The sequence below is a fragment of the Scyliorhinus canicula genome, chromosome 1, assembly GCF_902713615.1.
Source record: "Scyliorhinus canicula chromosome 1, sScyCan1.1, whole genome shotgun sequence".
Classification (NCBI taxonomy): Eukaryota; Metazoa; Chordata; class Chondrichthyes; order Carcharhiniformes; family Scyliorhinidae; genus Scyliorhinus; species Scyliorhinus canicula.
In genome coordinates, this window is record NC_052146.1 from 25,032,754 (window position 1) to 25,051,457 (window position 18,704).

Below are 18,704 nucleotides of genomic sequence, written 5' to 3' on the forward strand. Positions count from 1 at the left end.
TCTAAATCGAATACATCTTCCACTGAGTCAGGACTGATTGCTTGATTAGCATGTTTGTTAATGTTTATTTCTTGTACAGTTCTTCCCTTGTTCACTGTATTGAGCTTCTTAAACTGTTGTGAATGTATTCCTGATCTGCACTGAAATGCATAGTGATTCAATTTGTGGCACTTGGCACAAGGTTTTCCAAACATAGGGCATTTTTTTAGTTGAGGGGTATTGCCACACTGTTTACATGTCATGACGCTTGTGATGTCATGCGCAAAATGGCTGCCGTCTGGCGCACGTTTCCTTTTTTAGTGCGCAACAGCATTAATGACAACGGCCACGTTGTTAGTTTTCGTGCCTTTTACAAGGACCAACATTTCAGAGAACTGATTTCTGGCAAGTTCGCTTGCTCTACACAGACTGATTGCGCCTTCTAACATTAGATCAGACTGTCTCAATAATCTTTCCCGCAGTTTGTCGCTTTTTACTCCATAGACTACAGATCTCGCAGAAGTGATTCTATGAAGTGAAACTAGGAGAATGGAAAAAGTACATGTCTGCATTTTGAATCTCAGATCCATGATGAAGCATCAAATGTTTCATCTGCTTTTTGCACTCTTTACCTGAACACATAACGTTCAAACGTTTTGTTTTGCTGAAATTGGCAGTGCTTATCGAATTTTTCAATTACTTTACTGAATTTTTCCTTATCTACTTCGTCCTCGAATCAGAACGAGTTGGAAAGTTTGAGGGCTTACGGACCAGTCACTGTAAGAAACAGCACTATTTTTCGCTGATCGCTGGCCACTTATAGGTCGAGAGCAGAGATATACAATTCAAACTGCTACTTGAAATTTTGTCAATTAACATCTACTTTACCTGAAGTACGAAATTGCCGTGGAGTTTGCAAACCTTCCATCTCACTTGAACTGGGAAGTTCCACGATGTAGTCAATGCAGTCAGAGCCTGGTAGAATTTTCTTTTTGAAGTTTTGTTTCACAGAGATTTTTTTTAAACTACTGCTCTCTCACTGAACCTTTCTTTTTGTCTTAGCAACCATGCCTGGTACCATTTGTTGTTCTTTGCTTTGTGGATGAGGGTGGCTTCAAAGTGTAGTGTCTCTCAAAGAACAAGCTATGTTTTAAACAAAGCTTATTTTATTAACACTACAACTAACTAGATTCGAACCAACTTACTAAGATACAAATATTACAAAATAAACTCAGACTATTATGCAATCTACAGAGCTTCTGAAAACACGACTATTCTCTATCTCGCCTAATCACCTACTCCCTGAATCAAGGTATCACATGATTCACGTGGATGCTCTTGATCTCCATCTAGTGGTTGAAAGGATTCACATCAAATTGTTCACCCTTCGTTTACCGTACAATATAAAGACTGTCATACGGGGTAGAAATGATTAACTGCCCCGTGCATCTTGCAGAATACGAGCTCCCCCAATAAGGGATGGGGGGGGGGGGGTCCCTTAACAATACTTGGCTTTGTATAAATAGAGTCAGCCAGTAAGGCACCGACTAGAGAAGACCATTTAGGTAACTGCTGGAGCTGTAAGTAATAGTTACTGGGTGAGAGTTACCGACCAACCCGCCATGTATTTATTGACGGGGGAGGCGGCCCGCCAGCGGGATTTTCCGTTGTTAGCAGGATTTCCCCTTGACTGCATCTCTTGTCGCCAGAAAACCCGTGCGCGATCGGTGGGACCGGAATATCCTGCTAGCGTGAACAGCCGATAAATTCCACCCACTGTAAAATAATGTAAGATTTTGTTTCAACTTACTCAGTGTACTCAGTGACTCTTCATTGCCCTTACAAAATTGGTGACAAGAATAAAAACTGGTTAGCTATCAACACTGCTGAGTCACCAACCATACCTCTTGGATACAGGTTGGAAATTTCCTTTCATTATGCCTCTTTTCGGTCATTTGGACATGTTTGATGCCGGACTGGAAGATTCGAATCAATATGCACAAAGGATATGTTACTTTTTCCAGGTCAACAATATCACAGAGAATGACCGGCAGGTAGTCATCTTGCTAAGTGCCTGCGGATACAATCGGAGTAGTACGGAACCTTACATACCCAGCGGCCCCAGGCACTAAAATATTCGATGAACATGTGGCTTTAGAGGGCTAACATTTTAACCTGACCCCATCTGTTATAATACAACAGTACCAGTTTAATATTGCCGAATGGACCCCAGATGAGTCCGTCCTCGGGTTTTTAGAATTCTGTGCAGATGGCACCACTTTATCTGAAATGCTACATGATCACTTGGATTGCAACATGAACAATGCGACCACTCAGAAGAAACTGCTAGCCAAGCCTTCCCTGACCTTGCAACAGACCATCCGAATTACGCTGTCCCTGGTAAGCGCAGAACGAGGAGGGCAGGGGACACAGGAGATGGAACAGAATTCCCCAGAACGCCGCCCCCTCCCGTGAAGGTGCATCTCGCCGAACTGCCGCCTTACCCTAGGCAGAACACCTTAAAGGCCCGGCCTCGTGGCTGAAGGAAGAGTCTTCCCGACAGGAAACTTCCCCTGAGTCTGCAGACAAGGAGCCAGGTCGATGTGGCGCATGTGGTCGCCGACTCCGGCATAAATGCAGGCTGCGTGTGAACCAGCAGTCCAGATGCCCCAGTAGAGGCAGACATCAGCCCAGAGCCCGTACTTTTCATTTAGATGAGCCAGATGAGGAAGACAACTGCATGCAGTTGAATTGCTTGGCTGCCTCCCGTGTGACCCCCATTAAAGTTGCAGTGTGGATAACTGCTCAATATGGAATTGGACACTGGCACGGCAGTCTCCATAGTGGGACAAAAGACAGTTGGTCACATTAAACTGAAGATGCGGACCTTGGATTTGACCGATGCCCACGCCACGTTGAGCACCTATACAGGAGAACCATTAGATATCACAGGTGCTACTATCACCCCGGTGGTTTATGGGCACCTGTTGGTGAGCCTTCCACTCACTGTGATAAAGGCTCACAGGCCCAGTCTGTTGGGCTGTGACAAGTTGCGCTATCTATAGGTGTACTGGCAACACATCCTCCGCATGGTTCCAGTGGTTTGGTGAGGTGTTAGGAAAATACCCTGAAGCCTGAATGGGGATGGTAAAAGAGGCCCTAGCCACGTTATTACTGGACACACCCAGTTTCCTATGCATCGCTGGAAAAGGAGAAGACAGAGCTCATCGATTGGAATCCTTGGGTATCATCAAGGCAGTCTGGTTCGCTGACTGGGCAAGACCGGTGGTACTGGCAATGAAGCCAGACTAAACAGTTTGTTTAAGCAGGGACTATGAATTGACTGTAAACACAGTTCCAGTTGGACCGCAACCCTGTGGCCCACATAGAGGATCTCTACACGAAGCTTGTGGGCGGGCATTCATTAATGAAGCTCGATATGAGCCACACCTATTTGCGGCTCATTTTAGATCCTGCGTCCTGCAACTATGTCACCAACAATATGCACAGAGGCCTGTACAAGTATATTGGGCTGCTTTTCAGAGTGTCTTCCACCTGTGCTATTTTCCAGCTCCTAATGGAGAACACCCTGCAAGGGCAGCCATATGTGGCCATTTATTTAGATGACATGCTGGTCACCAAAGGCTCTGATCAAGCACACTTGGACAATCTGGAGGCTGTGTTAAAGCGATTCTCTGAGGCTGGTGTCCACTTATGAGAGCGAAGTGCATATTTCATGCGAGACAGGTAGTCTACATAGGGTGGACCATGAAGGTTTGCACCCTGGCGCGGAGAAGGCACGTGCCACCCAGCAGGTGCCCACCCAACGGACGTCGTAGAACTTTGCTCTTTCCTTGGTCTTGATAACTATTATGGAAAGTTTATCTCGAACCTTGCGACCATGTTGGCTTCCTTACATGTTCTCCTGAAAAAAAATCACGGATGGGCCTGGGGCCAGCCGCAGGAAACAGCTTTTCAGCGGGTGAAGAATCAGTTGTCATCTTCCGGGGTACTGATACCGCCAAACCCTTGTTCAACACATAAGATGCTTCACCTTATGGTATTGGAGCCGTCCTATCCCACCGAATGGAGAATGGAAGGGAAAGCCTCATTACCTATGCCGCCCGTGCATTGGCTGCAGCAGAAAGGAAGTACGCACAGATCAAGAAAGAAGGTATAGCAGTGGTCTTTGCAATGAAATCTTTTCACCAATACATCTACGGCCACCACTTCACACTCGTTACGGATCATAAGCCTTTGCTCGGGCATTTCAAGGAGGATAAGGCAATTCCGTGTGAATCCAACATCAGGCCTTGCTATTCGCTGCCTACAAGTATTCTTTTTAACATAAGCCGGGAGGGCAAATAGCGATGCCGACACACTGAGCTGGTTGCCTTTGTCGATTGGCCCCTTATCGACCCCCACGATGGTCGAGGTAGTCATGACTCTAAACTCCATGGACTCTTTACCTGCCACAGCGTCGCGGATCCATGAGTGGACCCAGACAGACCCGATCCTATCCAAAGTTCGGCACGTGGTCTCATACGGTGGACAGCGTGAACAGCTCCCAGCAAGTTAAGGGCATTTTCCTCCAAGTTGTCCGAATTCAGTGTAGAGCACTGTTTTCAAACTTTTTTTCCGGGGACCCATTTTTAACAAACGGCCAACCTTCAGGACCCACGCCGGTCGACCTTCGGGACACACGCCAGCCGAACTTCGTGACTTACGCCGACCGACTTTCGTGACCTGCCATTTTCTCTTACCGTTAATGCTGCTTGGAGAGGAGAGCTGCTTGGTCCTCACCAACTCACTCCAAACAGGTTCACAGGAGGAGAGGGCTATGCAGGTGCAGGATTCAGCCTGTTCCTTTGTGCCGTTTCTTCTCTATGAGGATAGACCATTCAACCTCGCACATGGAGGTCATTGTGAAGGACGAAAGCAACAAACTGCTTGTTTTGCTCAGCTCCGGATACTCCTCAGAGACGCTAGTTCAGAATGCTGACAGTTTCTTTGACTTGTGCCGTGTTTTTAATGTGCTGTCAAAACTGAGGCACAGGAGTTCAGTCAGCTTCATTTGGATCAGGCTTGCCAGTCCATTTACAGTTTCCTTAAGAATGCTATTTTCTTCCATGTGTCTTAGCAGTGTGGGGATCATGTCGTAATTCTGGCATTGCACTCAAATGAGTTTTGGAAAGCTGTGATTTCTTTACAGTGCCAAAAGCAATCATCATCCTACCCTTGCAATTTGAAGTTCAGTTCATTTATAATTGAAAAGATGATAGTTAGCATCCAAGTTTCATCAGCAAACAAATCAGCCAGAGAGGACAATTTCTCCAGGAGGAAAGCGTGGATTTCGTACCTCAGTTGATAAAGTCTGAGTAGCTCACCTGTTGACTGATCACTACAGTAACTCTTCAAGCGGGTGAAGTTCACCGCCATTGGGATTGACTGGTTACGGTTTAGATTCAATGCTTTAATGTAGTCTAAAAGGTCAGCAAAAAACTTATAACCACCCTTCAGTACACAGAGGACTTGCCAAATGTTCATTTTTGTCCAGGATTAAATCATGAAGCATATAGACTCTCTCCAGATCATTTGAGTAATGTTTAGGGATGCAAAACAAATCAAGGTCATAGCCCTGTTTATCATCAGTAATCACCACGCAGTCACACCCTGCCATGCCACGATAGTACTTTTACCCCGGGTTCAGGTCCGAACATACCCGGCCGTCATGCGCACTGATGAGCGGGCACGCATGCACAGTGCTCCTACATTTTGTTAGCTGGTTATGGCCGCATTTTTAAAGCCGCTCGCAGCCGGAATTATTAAAAGCCGCCTGCTGCTGTTGTGCAGCATTTCCCGCGATCGGGAACACCACGATGGCTGGCTCCGCGACCCTCCTGACATCCTGAAAATGCCTGGTGTAAAAGATGGTATCCTACTGCGGGGTAATCAAATACTTGTCACAGGCAAAGGACAGGAGTTGATCTTTAAAGATCTCCATAACAGTCATCCAGGTGCGTCCAAGATGAAAATCCTGCCACAGTTATGTATGGCGGCCGGGCTTCGATGTGGATGTTAAGATGGGCCAACAATGATCTGTATGCCAAGATCAGCAGAATAATAATAATCTTTATTGTCACAAGTAGGCTTACATTAACACTGCAATGAAGTTACTGTGAAAATTGTCCAGTCGCCACACTCCTGTGTCTGTTCGGGTACACAGAGAGAGAATTCAGAATGTCCAAATTACCTGGAACCCGTGCGCTGTGAAGCAACTGTGCTAACCACTGTACTACCGTGCAGCCCCGAAACCCCAGCCAGCCACACCCTTGCATCATTGGGAATGCCCAGGCCGACCATGAGTGCGCTTATATGCCGACTTTGCCAATCCGTTTCAGAGGTTCGTGTTCGTCTTGTTAATTGCTCGTAGTGCATAAGGTGGCGGGAACCACGTCCCGCACAACTTTGAGAAGTTATGTTAATTGTTTCACCACACGGCCTCCTTTAAGATAACGGCACTCCTTTCACGAGTGAGGAATTATCTGGGTTTTTGAAGGCAAATGGGGTGTGGCATATTCATACCACCCGGCTTCCAATGGTTTAGCGGAGCAAGTGGTGGAAACATTTAAATGGGGCCTGTCATGATTGGGTCCAGAAATGAGACCTCAGTGTAGTAGACAATTTAGTGGTTAAACAGGCAAAGGGGAAAAAACTGCTAGCACAGAGCCTGAGGGTTACTCCCACGTTTTGCCGAGTTGCATTGTCCAAGTCAGATTTGAGCACGTTGGTGGGAATACACAGGATATCCCCAAATCCATTGTTCTTCCTGTTTGACCAGCTATTGGCCCATTACAGAGTCTAATGGCCTATTTGTCTGTCAATGGGAGGTTCGTTCCAAATCAATGGTATTGCTGTTCTTTTGTATAAACAGGAGTGGGAAATCAGCCAAGATAATGATGATATGTTCAAGTCTGGAAACCCCAGAGAACCTTTGAAATGAGGGTCTGGGCGGAGCTTAAAGAGAGAGAGAAGGAACGCTGTTTTGAACAGTTACAGGGAAGAAGGCTTTGGAAATCAACCTAGAAAGGTCATGAAAATTGCCATCGAGGCAGACCTCGGAAAAGGGGTTCAGAACAAATGTCTCAGAACAAAAAACCAGAAACAAAATTGCTTCATAAATGCAAGTATTGCTTTTGAGTTCCTGTGAAAGTGGCATGAGAGCTGTAGGGGCTGGTTTAGCTCACAGGGGCTGGTTTAGCTCACTCGGCTAAATCGCTGGCTTTTAAAGCAGACCAAGCAGGCCAGCAGCACGGTTCGATTCCCGTACCAGCCTCCCCGGACAGGCGCCAGAATGTGGCGACTAGGGGCTTTTCACAGTAACTTCATTGAAGCCTACTCGTGACAATAAGCGATTTTCATTTTCATGTCTTATTGCAGTGTTATTTAATGGGAACTAGTGTGTTAAGGTTAAGAAACTGCATGTAATCTGTTATTGTTAGGGTTGAAGTTTACACATTTAAATATTGTTTTATTTTCTTTTAATAATGTTTGTTTGTAAAATCACCAAGCCCTATTTCTTATATTATCAGTCCTGGAACAAATCGATCTTTCCTCACTATCTTAAAACTTATGGCTCTGGTTCAGCGCTTAGCCACTGTTGAGAGAGGACGAGGTGTCCATAACAGGCCTCAAGAAACAGTATTCAGGATCGATGGTACGAGGCTGGCTCGTTGCTTGTTTTGGTACAGGGCCACTCCGTACGCAGTGACAGGGGTGATCCCAGTGGAACTGTTGATGGGCCAAAGGCTTCTTACCTGCCTTAGCATGATTTTTCCAGACATAGGTGCAAAAGTGCGCCACAACCAGGAGCAGCAAGGGCGTTGCCCCACTCAACGTCGACCTTCGAGGCATTTTGTATCAGGCAACTCTGTGTTTGTTTGAAACTTCACTGATGTCGCCCAGTGGATCTCCAGCGTTATCCTTCACGAGACAGGGCCGGTTACTTGCCTGGTGCAAGCCCAGGGTCATACTATGCAAAAAAAGCACCGTGATCATATTAATTCCAGGCGACCGCTTCTTTGGAACACCAAAGGGGATGAAGATGCCTGTAGTGATCTTTTTTTCTTTTTTTTTATTAAGGGGCAATTTAGCGTGGCCAATCCACCTATCCTGCACATCTTTGGGTTGTGGGGGTGAAACCCACGCAAGCACAGGGAGAATGTGCAAACTCCACACGGACAGTGACCCAGGGCCGGGATTCGAACCCGGGTCCTCAGCGCCGTAGGCAGCAATGCTAACCACTGTGCCACCGTGCTGCCCAACCTGTAGTGATCTTTACATGGGTATGTACATAAGGGGTTAATGGGAAATTGAAAGATCACTAGGGTGCAGCACTGGCAGGTATAAAAGCCAGACGCAAGTGGCTCTCTGCCTCTCTTGGTGATTAGACGGTGTCGAGAGAGGAGCATAGATCTAGCTCAAGGCTACTAGTGTGGTCAAACATAGCTATTGTATATAAACATTGTAACCTTTCTATTGGTATTGATCTTAAAGTAAGAACTCATGCAATCGTTAAATTCTGTTGCTCAATAAACCTTTCAATACCTCTGGAAGACTTCGAGCCTTCTTCATCAAGGTGCAGAAATCCTCTGCCGCAACTGGATTGAGTAACACATGTTACATACAGTAGCGCTACTAAACACAGTATAGTAAGGTAACAAAAGAACGCTGAGATGACTGAGGTCGTTGACTCGGAGATGGAAACGCAGTAGGTCTCAAATAGGAAACCTTCAGATCCACAAACTCGAGAATTGAAGCTGTCGTTCATGTTGGCGTTCACCTTCGAGGTACACATGGGCTGCTGATCCAGCACCTCGGGTGCATGACACTCGACCAGATGCCAAAAGGATCCTGCGTCCTCCTTCACCACTGTCTTTGGACATTGGAGGGTGGGGGGATGTTATAACCCACAGATCTTAAGAGTTTGGGATGATTAACTACTCTGTGGATCTTGCAGAATAAGAGCTCCCCCAATAAGGCAAAGTGATGGAAGGGGTCATCAACAGTGTTAGTTCTGTCAGATTCACTCAGCTCCTGATCTCATTACAGCCTTGGTTGAAACATGGACAAAAGAGCTGAACGCCACAGGTGAGGTGAGAGTGACTGCTCTTGACATTAAGACAGCATTTGGCAGAGTATGGCATCAAGGACTCCCAAGCAAAACTGGAGTCAATGTGAATCCACCGGCTGGAGTCTTTCCTAGTACAAGAGGATGATGTTTGTGGTTGTTGGAGGTGAGTCACCTCAGTCTCAGGGTATCGACGGACTCCCTGAACACCTCGTACACCTGTCCTCCACCCCAAAGAACTTGCTCATTCTCGCTGTCGTCATGTGAGCCCGGTATACCACCTTTAACTTAATTAAGCAGAGCCTGGCACATGATGAGGAAGAATTCACCCTGCCTAGGGCATCACCCACAGGCCCTCATCTAGCTCCTCACTTATCTCCTCCTCCCACTTGCCCTTCAGTTCCTCCACTGAGGCTTCCTCCACGCCGACCCCTCCTCCATTACCCATTTCCTAATCATGGCCACATTAGCCGCCCAATAGTAGCTACAGAGGTTCGGCAGTGCCAACCCTCCCACCCCCCCTCCGACTGCACTCCAAAAACAGCCTTTTAACATGCGGGGTCTTGTTTGCCCACACAAATCCCATGATAGTCCTGTTCACCAGCTTGAAGAAGGATTTGGGGATGAAAATGGGAAGGCACTGAAAAACGAACAGGAATCTGGGGAGAACCATCATCTTCAAAGTCTGCACCCTTCCCACCAGGGAAAGCGGGAACATGTCCCACCTTTTAAAGTCTCCCTCCATCTGCTCTGCAAGCCGAGATAGATTGAGCCTGTGTAAGGCATCCCAGTTCCTAGCCACGTGTATACCTAGGTAGCGAAAACTTCTCTCCACCATCTTGAGCGGGAGCGCCCCCAGTCTCTCCTCCTGACCCCTAGCATGGATTACAAATAGCTCACTTTTTCCCACGTTCAACTTGTATCCCGAGAAGCTCCCAAAGTCCGAGATCTTAGGATCCGCATGACCTCCCCCATCCCATCTATGTGGTCCGAAATATACAATAGCAGGTCGTCTGCGTAGAGGGAAACCCGGTGTCCCCCCCTCCCCCCCACCCCCCTCCCAGCCCCCTCCAGTTCCTTGAAGTCCTTAGCGCTATGGCCAACAGCTCATTTGCCAGGGCAAATAGTAGAGGGGATAGGGGCACCCCTGCCTCGTCCCTCGATGCAGTCTAAAATACTCCGACCTCAGTCGGTTCGTGGATACACTTGCTACGGGGGCCTGATACCGTAGCTTGACCCACCCTATGAATCCCTCACCAAATCCAAACCTACCCAACACTTCCCACAGGTACTCCCATTCCACCCTGTCAAAGGTTTTCTCTGCCTCCATTGCAGCCACTACTTCTGTATCCTCTCCCTCCGAGCTCATCATAATGATATTCAGGAGCCTCCTCACATTTGTGTTCAATTGCCTGCCCTTGACGAAACCCGTTTGGTCCTCCCCGATCACTCCCGGGATGCAGTCCTGTATTCTGGTAGCCAAAAGTTTTGCCAGCAGTTTGGCATCCACATTCAGGAGCGATATCGGCCTGTAGGACCCACATTGAAGTGGATCCTTCTCCCTGTTCAAAATGAGCGAGATCAATGCCTACGACATCGTCGGGGGGTGGGATCCTCTCTCCTTTGCCTCGTTAAAGGTTCTTGGCAGGAGTGGGCTCAGTAGCTCCAAGAATTTCTTATAAAATCCTACAGGGAAGCCATCCGGACCCGGGGTCTTGCCCGACTGCATACTTGCTAGGCCCTTAACTAACTATCTCCTCCAACTCAGTCGGGGCCCCCAGTCCCTCCACCAGATCTTCGTCCACCCTTGGGACCCTCAATTGATCCATAAATTGCTTCATCCCTTCCCCTCCCCTCAGGGGTTCTGACTCGTACAGTTTACAATAAAACTCCTTCAAGACTTCATTGATCTTCTCTGGGCCCAAGACCGTATTACCTTCCTTATCCCTCACTCCCCCGATCTCCCTGGCCGCCTTTCTCCTGCGAAGTTGGTGCGCCAGCATCCTACCTGCTTTCTCCCCATACTCATAGACTGCCCCCTTCACCTTCCTCAGCTGTGCCTCCGCCTTCCCAGTGGTCAGCAAATCAAACTCCACCTGCAATCTCCGGCTCTCCTTGAGCAGCCCTTCCTCGGGGGGTCTCCGCGTACTTCCTGTATACTCTAAGTATCTCTCCCACCAGCCTCTCCCTCTCGGCCCTCTCCCTCTTCTCTCTGTGGGACCTAATAGAAATTAACTCCCCTCTGATAACCGCCTTCATCGCCTCCCAAACCGTTGTTGCTGTTACGTCCCCTGTGTCATTTGTTGTCACATAGTTTTGGATGCTCCTCCTTATCCGCCCACACACCTCTTCATCCGCTAGAAGTCCCACATCCAGTCTCCAGAGAGGCCGCTGCCCTCGCTCCACCCACAGTCGCAAGTCCACCCAGTGCGGGGCATGGTCCGAGACCGCAATGGCTGAATACTCGACCCCATCCACTCTCGGGATTAATGCCCTGCTCAACACAAAAAAGTCAATCCACGAGTAGTCTTTGTGGATGTGGGAGAAAAAGGAGAACTCCTTCTCCCTTGGCCGCGCGAATCTCCATGGGCCATAGCCCCCCATCTGATCCACGCACTCCCACTGGGCCCTGGCCGCCGCCGGTCTCTTTCCTGACCTGGACTTAGACCGGTCCAGTGCCGGGTCCAGGACAGTGTTAAAATCCCCCCCACCCCCCCATGATCAAGTTACTTGACTCCAAGTCCGGGATTTTACCCAACATGCGCCTCATGAATTCCATATCATCCCAGTTTGGGGCATAGACATTCACTAATACCACCCGGGCCCACTGCAGCTTGCCACTCACCATTATATACCTGGCCCCTTGTCTGTCACAATACTTCCTGCCTCGTTTACTAACCAGAATTGCCACCCCTCTAGTCTTTGAGTCTAGCCCCGAATGGAACACCTGGCCCACCCATCCCCTCCTTAACCTCGTTTGGTCAGCGGGTTTTAAGTGCATCTCCTGTAGCATGGCCACGTCCGCCTGGGGGGGAGATTTGTTAGTGCTCTTTGGGGGGGTTTAAACTAATTCAGCAGGGGCATGGGAACCTGGATTGTAGTTTTGGGGTACGGGAGATTGAGAGTATAGAGGTCAGGAGCACAGATTTGACTTTGCAGGAGGGTGCCAGTGTTCAGGTGGGTGGTTTGAAGTGTGTCTACTTCAATGCCAGGAGTATACGAAATAAGGTAGGGGAACTGGCAGCGTGGGTGGGTACCTGGGACTTCGACGTTGTGGCCATTTCAAAGACATGGATAGAGCAGGGACAGGAATGGTTGTTGCAGGTTCCGGGGTTCAGGTGTTTTAGTAAGCTCAGAGAAGGGGGCAAAAGAGGGGGAGGTGTGGCGCTGCTAGTCAAGGACAGTATTACGGTGGCGGAAAGGATGCTAGATGGGGACTCTTCTTCTGAGGTAGTATGGGCTGAGGTTAGAAACAGGAAAGGAGAGGTCACCCTGTTGGGAGTTTTCTATAGGCCACCTAATAGTTCTAGGGATGTAGAGGAAAGGATGGCGAAGATGATTCTGGAAAAGAGCGAAAGTAACAGGGTAGTTGTTATGGGAGACTTTAACTTTCCAAATATTGACTGGAAAAGATATAGTTCGAGTACATTAGATGGGTCGTTCTTTGTACAATGTGTGCAGGAGGGTTTCCTGACACAAAATGTTGACAGGCCAACAAGAGGCGAGGCCACATTGGATTTGGTTTTGGGTAATGAACCAGGCCAGGTGTTAGATCTGGAGGTAGGTGAGCACTTTGGAAACAGTGACCACAATTCGGTGACCTTTACGTTAGTGATGGAAAGTGATAAGTATACCCCGCAGGGCAAGAGTTATAGCTGGGGGAAGGGCAATTATGATGCCATTAGACATGACTTAGGATGTGTTGGTTGGAGAAGTAGGCTGCAAGGGTTGGGCACACTGGATATGTGGAGCTTGTTCAAGGAACAGCTATTGCATGTTCTTGATAAGTACGTACCAGTCAGGCAGGGAGGAAGGGGTCAAGCGAGGGAACCGTGGTTTACCAAAGAAGTGGAATCTCTTGTTAAGAGGAAGAAGGAGGCCTATGTGAAGATGAGGCATGAAGTTTCAGTTGGGGCGCTTGATAGTTACAAGGAAGCGAGGAAGGATCTAAAGAGAGAGCTCAGATGAGCAAGGAGGGGACATGAGAAGTCTTTGGCAGGTAGGATCAAGGAAAACCCAAAAGCTTTCTATAGGTATGTCAGGAATAAAAGAATGACTAGGGTAAGAGTAGGGCCAGTCAAGGACAGTGGTGGGAAGTTGTGTGTGGAGGCTGAGGAGATAAGCGAGATACTAAATGAATACTTTTCGTCAGTATTCACTCAAGAAAAAGATAATATTGTGGAGGAGAATGCTGAGACCCAGGCTATTAGAATAGATGGCATTGAGGTGCGTAGGGAAGAAGTGTTGGCAATTCTGGACAAGGTGAAAATAGATAAATCCCCGGGGCCGGATGGGATTTATCCTAGGATTCTCTGGGAAGCCAGGGAAGAGATTGCTGAGCCTTTGGCTTTGATTTTTAGGTCATCATTGGCTACAGGAATAGTGCCAGAGGACTGGAGGATAGCAAATGTGGTCCCTTTGTTCAAGAAGGGGAGTAGAGATAACCCCGGTAACTATAGGCCGGTGAGCCTAACGTCTGTGGTGGGTAAGGTCTTGGAGAGGATTATAAAAGATACGATTTATAATCATCTAGATAGGAATAATATGATTAGGGATAGTCAGCATGGTTTTGTGAAGGGTAGGTCATGCCTCACAAACCTTATCGAGTTCTTTGAGAAGGTGACTGAACAGGTAGACGAAGGTAGAGCAGTTGATGTGGTGTATATGGATTTCAGTAAAGCGTTTGATAAGGTTCCCCACGGTCGGCTATTGCAGAAAATACGGAGGCTGGGGATTGTGGGTGATTTAGAGATGTGGATCAGAAATTGGCTAGTTGAAAGAAGACAGAGAGTGGTAGTTGATGGGAAATGTTCAGAATAGAGTTCAGTTACGAGTGGCGTACCACAAGGATCTGTTCTGGGGCCGTTGCTGTTTGTCATTTTTATAAATGACCTAGAGGAGGGCGCAGAAGGATGGGTGAGTAAATTTTCAGACGACACTAAAGTCGGTGGAGTTGTAGACAGTGCGGAAGGATGTTGCAGGTTACAGAGGGACATAGATAAGCTGCAGAGCTGGGCTGAGAGGTGGCAAATGGAGTTTAATGTGGAGAAGTGTGAGGTGATTCACTTTGGAAAGAATAACAGGAATGCGGAATATTTGGCTAATGGTAAAATTCTTGGTAGTGTGGATGAGCAGAGGGATCTCGGTGTCCATGTACATAGATCCCTGAAAGTTGCCACCCAGGTTGATAGGGTTGTGAAGAAGGCCTATGGTGTGTTGGCCTTTATTGGTAGAGGGATTGAGTTCCGGAGCCATGAGGTCATGTTGCAGTTGTACAAAACTCTAGTACGGCCGCATTTGGAGTATTGCGTACAGTTCTGGTCGCCTCATTATAGGAAGGACGTGGAAGCTTTGGAACGGGTGCAGAGGAGATTTACCAGGATGTTGCCTGGTATGGAGGGAAAATCTTATGAGGAAAGGCTGATGGACTTGAGGTTGTTTTCGTTAGAGAGAAGAAGGTTAAGAGGTGACTTAATAGAGGCATACAAAATGATCAGAGGGTTAGATAGGGTCGACAGCGAGAGCCTTCTCCCGCGGATGGGAGTGGCTAGCACGAGGGGACATAGCCTTAAATTGAGGGGTAATAGATATAGGACAGAGGTCAGAGGTGGGTTTTTTACGCAAAGAGTGGTGAGGCCGTGGAATGCCCTACCTGCAACAGTAGTGAACTCGCCAACATTGAGGGCATTTAAAAGTTTATTGGATAAGCATATGGATGACAAGGGCATAGTGTAGGTTAGATGGCCTTTAGTTTTTTTTTTCCATGTCGGTGCAACATCGAGGGCCGAAGGGCCTGTACTGCGCTGTATCGTTCTATGTTCTATGTAACAAGTTCCATTTATATTGTGCGTTTAATGTAGGAAAACATTCCAAGGCATTTCAAGAAGTGTAATTAAACAAAAAAGGACATTGAGCCATTAAGAAGGTGACTCAAAGCTTGACAGGAAATGCAGGTTTTAAGAATGGTCCCAAAGAAGGAGAACGGTGAAGAGGCAGAAAGATAATTTCAGAGCTTTGGTCCTAGATGGCTGAAGGCACTGTTAACTGTAAACCAATTGAGTGTTATTTTGTTTTCAGGTGATGGATATCGAATTATTCTTTTAAGTCTTTTTTACTCCTCATATTCAACGTTTTCATCAAATAAACAACCAAAGAAAAAAAAAAACATAATAACAAACCCCCAAACAAAAACAGTACCTCCCTCAATATAAAGACCAAAAGATCCATCTGTGAGTTCCAGGTAAAAAAATTAACATTCAATCAGTAAAACAGCATAATCAAAAAAACAATGAGAGCACCTGTCCATTCACTCTATCCATGCCCCTCAATCTTGTAAACCTCCATCAGGTCACCCCTTAACCTCCGTTGTTCTAATGAAAACAGTCCGAGTCTATTCTGCCTCTCCGCATAGCTAACACCCTCCAGACCAGGCTACATCCTGGTAAACCTCCTCTGCACCCTCTCCAAAGCCTCCACATCCTTCTGGTAGTGTGGAGACAGAATTGTGTGCAACATTCCATGTGCAACCTTTCCAAGGTTCTATATAACTATAGCATGACTTGGCAGTTTTTATACTCGATGTCCAGTCCAATGACCGGGGGTGCCTCAATCCCCCCACCTCTCCTATCAGCCACCATCATAACTGCAGGCCTGCCCACTGGGCCTGGCCCGCCCGGTCTATTTGTTGTCATTGAACCTCTCCTTCACCTCCCAGAATCCGCCTATCCACTTCCTCCAAAAACACCTCACCCAGTATTGGTGTCCCCCCCCCCCCCCCCCCCCCCCCCCCACACCCCACACACACACACACACTTTTCACACCACCTAGGCCCATCAAAACCTATTCAAACAGGCTCTGATGACCGCAGCCTCTCTCCCCACCACATTCCCATTCACTGGCAGCTTGAGCTTGCTAGTGTGGAGGTTCCTGCTCATGCACCACTCCCCTTCAATCCCCTCCCCACAGGAAAACAAAGAAATTCCCTTCAAACAAACAAACCCTGTGCAAACATACAAACCCCAGAAAACCATCGTTACAAAAAATCCCAGCTCCTACCTTACCCAAATAGATAAATTCACCCTATTTAACAAATATAACAACATGAAATAAAAAATAGAACTATATATAATCTTCCATCCCCCCTACCCTCAGTCCAACATCAATCCTCAGTCCCATTTCTCACTTCTGCCCAGCCTTTCTGCATTCACAAACGTCTTCGCCGCTTCCACCATCTCGAAGTAAAGGAACCACACACCACTGTTATACAGTGCTGTCTTCACTCAGCCGAAGGCTGCCCGTCTGCTGCCCAACTCCACGGTTAAGTCTTGGTATATGCGTATACCAGCTCCAGCCCACTGAACGTCCCGCTTCTGCTTTGCCCAACTCAGGACCTTCTCCTTCACATGGTACCTATGGAAACAAATAATCACTGCTCTTGATGGCTCATTTACTTTCAGTTTAGGCCTCAATGACCAATGAGCCTGATCCAGTTTGTACTGGGAAGGATCTTCCCCCTTCCCCAACAGCTCTGCCAGCATCTTGGCAGGCCCACGATCCTCAGATTTTGCCACCTAGATCTGCTTTCCAGGTCCTCCACCTTTGCTCGCAGACCTTTGTTGGCCTCCACCACCCTCTGCAGCTCCTCACCCATCGAGGTAAGCTGATCACTGCGTTGTGACAAGGCCTCTTCCACTCCCTTCAGTTTCTCACCCTACTCCCGCACCTCGGCCGATACCCTCGACACCGCCACCTTCACTGGGGCAATCACCTCCTCCACCAGCACCTTCAATGCCGCCATCATCTCCTTCCCCATCACCTCCATGTGTTTTGCAAACTGCTTTTCAAACTCCACAACCATCACCTCGGTCATCTTTTCTGCCGTGAACATTGCAGCCCCACCCAGCGAGCCAGCCTCCACCATCTATCCAGTTGCCGAGCTGACCCTTTTGCTTGATGGCCAACCTTCACTCGCCCCCTTCTTCACGATGGCTTTCTTTTGGCTTTTGGACATTCCCCCTCCTTCCTTATGTCTTCCTGCACTTATTTGTTGCAAAATTGTCCCTGGGACTGGGCATTAAATTCTTAAAAACCAAGCCTTGAGCAGGAGCACCCAACATATGACTTCCTCCTGCATGCCACCACTGGATCTCCCGATATTGATACATTATAGATCGTAAAATTAGTAGGCTGAAAGAAAGTTTGAAGTTTTTTTGCTGGAGGTATACGGTGTGCACAATTGAATAACCTCGATATAGCCTAGAACATAGAACATACAGTGCAGAAGGAGGCCATTCGGCCCATTGAGTCTGCACCGACCCACTTAAGCCCCACTTCCACCCTATCCCTGTAACCCAATAATCCCGCCTAAACTTTTTGGTCACTAAGGGCAATTTATCATGGCCAATCCACCTAACCTGCTCGTCTTTGGACTGTGGGAGGAAACCGGAGCACCGGGAGGAAACCCACGCAGACACGGGGAGAACGCGCAGACTCTGCACAGACAGTGACCCAGCAGGGAATCGAACCTGGGATCCTGGCGCTGTGAAGCCACAGTGCTATCCACTTGTGCTACCAAGCTGCCTACTTGGTGATGAGGCTGTTCAATCTCACAAGAAGCCTCTTGTGAGATTTGTAACGATTGAAACGCTTCGTGAGATCTACTAAGATCTCACGTGACGGCGCGATCTGGATCCCACCCAACGAAGCCGAGATCCAGATTAGCATATTTAAGTGAGCCATTAGGCTCATTTAAATATGTCTGCGCCTGATTCTACCGAGGCCTGGGAACTAATGCCTGCAGTTGGGACTCCTCACCATGACGCTGTTTAAGACCAGTCCACACAAACATAAATCAGGCAAAACGGCACCTGGAGAGTCTCCCAAACCATTGGAGGCCCCTGGGTGGTCAGGCTCTGGGTATGCTGGTATCCTGGCACTCCCACTGCTAACTGGACACCTTGGCATTGCCAGCCTGACACTGTCATCCAGGAATTGCTAGGGTGCCCAGGTAGCACTCCCAGGCTGGCAGTATCTTAGTGTCCGAATCCCAGGTTGGCCATGCTGGGAGTGGGCCTTTAAGAGGTGGGGTGGTGATGGGGGCAGCGGCTCGAGGACCCCCTAAGAGGTAAGTTGGGGCAATGGAGGGATCTGTAGGCTGCCGTGGGAATTCGGAGGGTGGTCGAAATGATGCCCTGATCTCTTCCTGCATTGCTTGACTCTGTTTTTTGCACGATAAATCACGCCCTATGTCTCTGCAAGTAAAAGCTTGCAAGTCAATGATGAAATGAAATGAAAATGGCTTATTGTCACAAGTAGGCTTCAAATGAAGTTACTGTGCAAAGCCCCCAGTCGCCACATTCCGGCGCCTGTTCAGGG

At 48.0% G+C, this 18,704-nt stretch overlaps 1 protein-coding gene across 3 annotated transcripts in view; it reads left to right on the forward strand.

Moving 5' to 3' along the window:
• The window catches only part of smtnb (smoothelin b), a 563,126-nt gene that overhangs the window by 357,130 nt on the left and 187,292 nt on the right, over positions 1 to 18,704 (forward strand). The window lies entirely within an intron of this gene.